Source organism: Notamacropus eugenii, chromosome 3, assembly GCF_028372415.1.
Source record: "Notamacropus eugenii isolate mMacEug1 chromosome 3, mMacEug1.pri_v2, whole genome shotgun sequence".
NCBI classification, from domain to species: Eukaryota; Metazoa; Chordata; class Mammalia; order Diprotodontia; family Macropodidae; genus Notamacropus; species Notamacropus eugenii.
Window position 1 is genome coordinate 184,824,039 of NC_092874.1, and position 8,733 is coordinate 184,832,771.

Sequence of the window (8,733 nt, forward strand, 5' to 3'; positions counted from 1 at the left end):
TTTACTTCTAATTACCCCCTCCTCCCATTTGCCTTTCCTTCTGTCATCCTTCCCCCACTCTTGCTTGTCCCTTCTTCCCTACTTCCTTGTAGTGTAAGATAGTTTTGCATACCAAACTGAGTGTGCATGTTATTCCCTCCTTAAGCCAAATCTGCTAACAAGGTTCACTCTTTCTCTCTCACCTCCCTCAGCTTCCCTCCATTTAAAAAGTTTTTTCTGACCTCTTTTATGTGAGAGATAATTTACCCCATTCTACTTCTCCTTTTCTCCTTCTCCCAATGCATTCCTTTCTCATTCCTTAAGTTTATTTTTTTAAATATCATCCTTTCATATTCAACTCATCCTGTGTCCTCTGTCCATATGTATATAATCCCTCCAACTACCGTAATACTGAGAAAAGTTTGAAGAGTTACAAATATCTTTCCATGTAGCAATGTAAATAGTTCAACTTCAGTGAGTTCCTTACGATTTCTCTTTCCTGTTTACCTTTCATGCTTCTCTTCATTCATGTGTTTGAAAGTCAAAGTTTCTATTCAACTCTAGTCTTTTCATCAAGAATGCTTGAAAGTCCTCTATTTTGTTGAATGACCATTTTTTCCTCTGATATATTATACTCAGTTTTATTGGGTAGGTAATTCTTGGTTTTAATCCTAACTCCTTTGACCTCTGAAATATCATTGATCCCTTAACGTAGAAACTGCTAGATCTTGTGTTATACTGATTGTGTTTCCATAATACTCAAGTTGTTTCTTTCTGGCTGCTCGCTATATTTTCTCCTTCATCTAGGAGATCTGGAATTTGGCTACAATATTCCTAGGAGTTTTCCTTTTGGGAGGTGATCAGTGGATTCTTTCAATATCTGTTTTACCCTCTGGTTCTACAATATCAGGGCAGTTTTCCTTGATAATTTCTTGAAAGAAATTTTTTTGATCATGGCTTTCAGGTAGTTCAATAATTTTTAAATTGTCTCTTCTGGATCTGTTTTCCAGGTCAGTTGTTTTTCCAGTGAGGCATTTCACATTGTCTGCTATTTTTTCATTCCTTTGGTTTTATTTTATAGTTTCTTTATTTTTCATAAATTAATTAGCTCCCATCTGTTCCATTCTAAGCTTTAAGGAATTATTTTCTTCAGTGAGCTTTTGGACCTCCTTTTTTATCTGATCAATTCTGCTTTTAAGGCATTCTTCTCTTCATTGACTTTTTGTATCTCTTTTGCCATTTGGGTTAGTTTATTTTTTTAAGGCATTATTTTCATCAGCATTTTTTGGGTCCCCTTTAGCAAGTAGTTGACTCATTTTTCATGATTTTCTTGCATCACTCTCATTTCTATTCCCAATTTTTGTTCTACCTCTCTTACTTGATTTTCAAAATCCTTTTGTAGCTCTTTCATGGCCTGAGACCAATTCATATTTTTCTTGGAGGCTTTAGAAGTAGGGGCTTTGACTTTGTTGTCTTCTTCTGTTTATATATTTTGTTCTTCCTTGTCACCAAAGTAAGATTCTATAGCCTGATTCTTTTTCTGTTTTTGCTCATTTCCCCAGACATTTACTTGACTTTAGAACTCTTTGTCAAGATAGTTCTCTGCTTCTAGTGGGGGTAGGGGTTGTACTATCAGTCACTTGATCCCTCCACAATCTGTGGGCCTAGAGCTCCAGAAATAGCCACTGTCTCTTCCCCTGTTGCTGTAGCTGCCACAGGCTCCTCTAGACTCCCTCCATCTTCCTGGGTCTGGGGTTGGACCATTCTACTCTCTCACATAAGTCCAACAGGTGTTTTTCCATTAATCTTCTAACTTTTCCTTGGCATTTTTGGGGTTGTGAAGTCTGGAAACTGCCACAGGTACCAGAGATTCAGTCCCCTGAGGCCTGCTCAGATCCGATCTATGTTGATGTGGTCCATGCTGGACTGCACTCTGCTCTCAGTGTGTCATGATAGACACTTCCCGTTGATCTTCTAGACTCTCTCTAGCTGGAGATTTGCTTCACTCCACCATTCTGTGGGTTCTGCAGTTCCAGAATTTGTTTAGAGTAATTTTTTTTACAGGTATTTGGCTGGGCCTGGGAGGAGAACTCTAGAAGTCCCTGCTTCTACTTCGCCGTCTTGGCTCCACCTCCCTATGCATACATTTCAATGTATGTATGTATGCACTTAAATCTGCATGTATAATTGGATCTAAGTTTTAGTTGCATTAGTCAATCAACCAATAAGCATTTATTAAATACCTACAATGTGCTACAATTTGCTAGGTACTAGAACTCCAAAAACATACATGAAAGTGGTATTTCCCTCATGGGGCTTATGTTCTAGCTGGGAAAAATATGTATGCATACAAATTAAAAATATACAAAACATACACAAGGTAATTTGGAGAAGGGAGGACTTTTGTACAGCACTAAAATTGTGATTTGAAGGAAGTTAGCGATTTTAAGAATGACTGTTGATATATGTGGCTGAATTGTAGTAAAGGTAGAGGTTTTAGAAGTTGATTGGATTCATGAATTGGAAGGCCAGGGTATTTAATGCAACATCAATACAATGATAAAATTCTTAACTAAAAATATATGGGCTAGAGTGGACAGGAAGTTTGTTAGAAGTTATGAAACTCCTTCAGAAAGGAGGGAGAATGATGAGAGGGTTAGCAGATGAATTCTTTTAGGTATCTTGAAAAGGTGATGTATTTTCATACAGTGATCCTCTAAGGAAGAGAGGTTACTGAATGATGAAGGCAGAGAGTGGGCTTGCAAGTGTCATTGCTGAACGAAGTGAATCTCCTCTCTTCCTTTTGGACCAGTGTGTCAGGGGAATCCTGTGCTGTTAAGGAGAACTTGGGAAGACAGGTCTTTTAGAAGGATTCAGGTCTCTTTCAGTTCAAGAAGATGGAATAAGTATGAGAAGAAGAGATCTAAGATAAAATACAGCTCATTTATAAATGTATACGTAAGTGTGTAATGAATATGTTACTAACCTAGAAGAACTTTAAATATAGGCCTAATAAACAAAACAACTGTGCCTTTGTTTGAGGATTGGTTTGAAAAAGGCATGTTCAATAAACTTTTATTAAAAATTAATATGTGCCAAGCACTATACTTAGCACTGGGGCTATAAAGAAATTGTGACCTCAAGGAACTTACATTCTAGTTGATGACTCAACATATAGAAATCAGAACACCAAAGTCCTCCTCTACTTCCTCAATATGGGTTAGAATAGATTTTCCCTAAAAGGCTACAAAAGTAGGACTTGATTCATTAAGGGTGAGGGTAGGGTAAGTCTCAAAATATGCCTCCTTAACACAGTTTCCTTTTAACTTCTGGTAGTGTTTTGGTTTACTGATCAACAAAGGGCACAAAAAAATCCCACCCACATTGTCCAGGGTCATTCAGATATAGTGCATATCCAGAGATCACAAAAGAAACCATAACCTCTTCTACTGCCCTTTCTATATGGAGAGAAGACATGTTTACTAACATTAAGTATATTTTACTTTTGTTTAATATCCTTACTATGTTAGGGCTAAACAATTTTTTGTTTTTTAGTAAATGTTCAATTTCCTAGAAGTGCCACTTTTGTCCAAACATTGAATCTAAGATAAAAAAGTACTGGCATCAGTCTTGCCCCTAACAAAAGAAATAGCACCAACAATTAGAGAAACCAGAATGACTTTCTGGAGGAGATGGTTCTTAAGCAGATGCTTAAAGGAAGTCAAGGAATCTGCAAAGTAAGAGATTGAAAGGGAAAGAATTCTAGGCATAAGAAAGAGCCAGTACAAAATCAAGAAGATGGGAGATAGAGTGTTGTTTGTTATGAACAGTGAGTAGGCTGATATGGCTGGATCTTTGAGTTCATAGCTGGGAGAATATAAGAAGACTGGAAATATATGAAGTAACTACGTAGTATAGCATTTTAAATTGCAAAACAAAATACTTTAAATATAATTTTGTAGGTAAGAGTGGACCACTCTAGTTTAACTGATTAGGGGAAGGTGACATAGGCAGATCTACACTTTTATAAATTTCCTATAGCAGTTAAGTAGAGAGTGGATTGGAATGGGGAAAAATCTAGGAAGTTAGACAAATTAGATAGCTATTGCAATAGTCCAAGAGAGATAATAAAGGTCTAAGATAAGGCAGTGCCTCTGTAGGCAGAAAGAAGGGTATGTATGTTATAGCTGTACAAAAATAAAAGAAATTTGAACATTGGGCAACTGGTTGGATATGTGTATATATATGTATATGCATTATATGTATGTATGTACATAAATACTTGATGACTGAGAGAGAAAACCCAAGGATAAAACTGAGATTTTGAAAATAGGCTATAGGAGGAATGATGACCATCTTAACAATAATAGGAAAATTCAGAAGAAGGGAAGATTTATTATAAATTTTGTTTTGAAAATGTTGAATTTGAGACACCTTCAAGACACTCAGTTTGAGATGCGGACAAATCAATTGATGATATAGGATGGCAGTTCAGGAGAAAAACTACGTCTGAATATATAGATCTGGGAATGTTCTGTATGGAGATGATAATAAAAACATGTGAACTGAAGAAATTGCCAAGTGAGAAAACAGAGAGAAAAAACATAAGAATACTGAGGACAGAACTTTGGGGGACACTGGCAGTTATCAATCATGACATGGAAAAACATCCTGAAAAAGAGACTAACAGGTGGTCAGACAGGAAGAAGATAAAAAAGGGAGGAAAGTTATGAAAACCCAGATAGGAAAGAAAATAGTCAAAAGTATCAAATGTTTTGGTGAAGTAAAGAAACATGAGGACTGAAAATAGGGCACTAGATTTAATATTTAAGAGTACTTTAGTAAGTGCTTTAGTACTAGAAGTACTTTAATAAGACCATCTTTAGTTGAGTGATAAGATCAGAAATCAGAATCCACAGGGTTTAGAAGAGAGTAAAAAAGAGTAGTAGAGATAATGATTGTAGAAGATTTTTTTTCAAGGCCCTTCACTGAGAAAAGGATGAGAGATATTTGATTATAACTGGCTAAGATGGTATATATAGTAAGTATTTTTATTAAGAGTAGGGAAGATTAGACTATGTGCAGGTTACAGAGAAGAAGATAGTATATAGAGAGTGACTGAAAATTTGAGAGAGAATGGGGATGATGAGGAGGGCAATTTCATATAGAAAATACCACAGGAATAGGATGAGGGATACATGTAGATGAGTTTACTTTGGTAAGTGGAAGTGTCACCTCATTAGAGACTGGAATGCAAGAGAAATAATAGAAGATGATGTCTAAAGTGTGTGAAATGTTGAAGAAGAGAAGGGAGAGAAGACGTGGTGAATAACTTCAATATTCTGCTGAGGAAATAATAAAGGTTTTCAGCAGAGATATCATGGGATCTTTGAGTAAATAAAAAACAAGATTTGGAACAGCAGCTGCATTGAATAGGTTAGGTTATCAGGGAAAAGTTGTAACATTGCTTTGATTTTGAAAGGTCCTAGTTGAGATTACTGGTTTGTTTGTACAGGACATAGCAAGCATGTTTTCTCAGCTTCTTCCAGAACTATTCAGAAACATGTGGGTGGTGACCAGAGGAGCTGCACATCAATGGATAAATCCATTTGGTCTTGGAAAACTATGGAATTATCTATTAAAATATTGGGGACTCAAGTTCTGCTCTATCATATACTTGCTATGTGACTGTGAGCAAGTTACTTTAACTCTTAGTGACTCAGTCATGAAATAACTGCTGATTGAAGTGGAAGAAGGTTTCTTCAGTGGGAGTTTTTTAAACCAGTGAAGTCACAGGTCTTTAATCATAAAGAAATGAGAATATAACACAACGAGCAAGAGAATATTTTCTTAATTAGCGAGAATTATTGATGACATATTAAAGAAGCTCAGAATAAAAGATTATCTGAAAGCATGAGAAGATTCCAATGTATTAGAAGATCACTAGATTTGAAGTCAAAGGACTTGATTAAGAATCTCCACTCTGCTACTTACTTTTGTATTTAGAACAAATTGTTTAACCTCTTTGGGCCTCAGTTTCCTCATTTTAAAATGAAGAGACATTAAAATAGAAAATTTTAGGTCCGAATCAACAAGAGATAGCATTTTTTATGTTTTGCAGGATGTATAGAAATTCAACAAACAGAGATATGAAATTCTTCTCCAATGAACATGAATAAAACTCTTAGGATCTAGAGCACCTAGGTTCAAATCTTGCCTCAAATATATACTATCCCTGTGTCAAAGGGCCCACCTCTTAACCTCCCAGTGTCCCAGGAAATTCTCTAAGACTGTGAGTTGCAGAGTAGGTGCTGCTATAAACCAATAAATATCCATGATATAAGATGATATATTTGGTTGAAACATGATTTCACTTATCAGTATATTATAACTCATGGCTGTATGTGTGTATATTTTTGTGTACAACGCTTGCATATACAAAAAAACTGCATTTAGATGTAAGATATGTCTACACATTTATATCCATACACTTTTATAAACTTACATATTTCTATCTGTGATTTCACTGATTTCACTGAAGTAGGTAAAATCAGATCACAACACATCCTTTTCTTTTTGTATTACATATAATACATGTATGTAATTATGAATGTGTACATATATACATATAAAACCCACATGTGTATATGTGTATACATATACACACAATATGCCAACTTAAAAATTTTAAAGCTTTGTTCTTTATTTAGTCAAAATGAAAGTATGAAATGTGTGCTAAAGGAATGTAAATGAAAACAAGAAACAGCAGGGGCTGTCCATATTTTATTTGTAATAGCTAGTATACATTTTAGAGCCTGTTTGCATGGGATTATATTTGTTGAAAGGAAGAGAGAAATATGATACTTGATTAAATGGGAACAGGTATTTCCCCCATTCCCTTGTTCATAATTAGTAGAAGTATGGCAGGGTGGGAAAGATCACTAGATTTTGAGTTAGAAGATCACAAACGCACAGAATTTTAGAGATGGTAGGGACTCAAAAGATCATCTGTTTCAACTCATACCCCACAAGTGGTCATCCAATCTTCCTGTGAAACCCTGGTTAGCACAAGCGCAATGCCTCTCTAAACAGCCCTTTCTGATTTTGGAAAGCTCTACTTAGTAGAAATCTGTTTTGTTTTCTTTTTTTTTTCCTGACACCAAACCTAAATCTATCTGCTTGCAACTTTGACATTTTGGTTCTGATTTTGCCCTCTGAGGTCAAGCAGAATAAGTCATTTCTTTTCTAAATGAAAAGTCTTCAACACTTTAATAGAACTATTATGTTTCCCCTGAATCTTTTCTTCTAAATGAAACACATTCTCAATTCCTTCCATTCTTCATTACCTAACATGGACTTTAAACCTTTTACTATTTAGGCTTAACTCCTCTAGTTTATCAAGGTCCTAGGACCCAGATGTAAACACAGTTTAGTTGTAGTCTCATCAGGGAAAAATACTGAGAGTTCTTACCTCCAAGAAGTTATACTTTTCTTAATAGTAAGTCAAGATAGCTAAGAGCGAGAAGATAGAATCATATAATTTTAGATTTGGAAAGGATCTTAGATATCAAATCACAATCTCCTTTCAGGTATTCAAGGGTAAGTGATTTTCCTGAGGTTGCCCAGTTAGTGTGATTGGAACTACACCTAGGAATCTCAGTACTTCTAAGGCACCAAAATAGTTCTAAAACTGCATGTCACTTATGTAAACCGGTAGCACCCCCTTCCCCCCTTCCTGAGACCCTCAGAGTATCGGAATGGGGAGTTTAATTACTGTTTTGAGTCTTGAAAATAAAATGCCATGAATCTCAAGAAGTTGAAGGAGGGGGAACAGAGATACTATTTTCAATTGTCTCTGGTTTCCTTTTAAATTTTAATTCACATCAATTGCTATCAAAATGAAATAATTTTCCTGCAGGTGTGCCCTGATATCTCTCTATTCTCATTCAACTACTTTCCAAAATTACCCTTACCTCAACTACTAGCAGTGTCTGTGATCAATGACTTATTCATGGAAAGTACATGAATGGTGTGGGGAGATGAGCTTTCTTTATAAATTATTTGGCCAGTTGAAAAAAGTGTATATACTTGAGTAATGAAGTAGAGTAAGTTGGGAATGAGACAAAAGGAATTGGAACTCTCCTCAAACATTCTGCTTTATCTACCTGTTTCTCTACCTTTATCTATCTATCTTTATCTATCTGTTTGGGACTTAAAAATAGAAATAGTTCTTCCCACTTCAAAATTAAGCTATGCACAATTCTCAAATTTATCTTTAAGCACAAAGTAAAGGCAAAGTATAGATACATTGAATAAAAGAGCAAAGTCGTAAAAAGAACTTTATATTGAAAAACTGAAATATTCTTTATGACTATTCATACTGCTTGCAAAAACTGGTTGGACAGAAAAAACGTTTTAATGAACAAATCTAGAAGTTCTTACCTAGACTAAGAATTCAGTTTCAGCAGTGGTACATCCATCCCCTTTCCTGTTGATATTGAATGGACTGTCTTTAAGTAGAAAGTTCAGTGTTTTTTTTTTTCTTCTTAAATTTTAATCACTCTAGTGATGATTAACTATCTTATCTGGTCATAATCCTAGTCAAATAGAAATAAATTGCTGAGTTAATGTAATTTAGAAAATTGACATTTCTTTTCTTTCTAGCATCTTCCATTTCATATAAGCTTATAGTAATAAAAAGATAGTAATATGTTCACTGAATTTTAAAATTTTATACACACACACACACACACA

General features: G+C 35.1%; 1 protein-coding gene across 1 annotated transcript in view; it reads right to left on the reverse strand.

Moving 5' to 3' along the window:
• Positions 1–8,515, reverse strand: part of LOC140533608 (solute carrier organic anion transporter family member 1B1-like) — a 90,473-nt gene extending 81,958 nt beyond the window's left edge. Inside the window, exon 1 of the mRNA XM_072653553.1 lies at positions 8,422–8,515. The gene's annotated coding sequence lies outside the window, so the exon portion shown is untranslated. The remainder of the gene's footprint in view (positions 1–8,421) is intronic.
• Between the last annotated feature and the right edge of the window lie 218 nt (positions 8,516–8,733).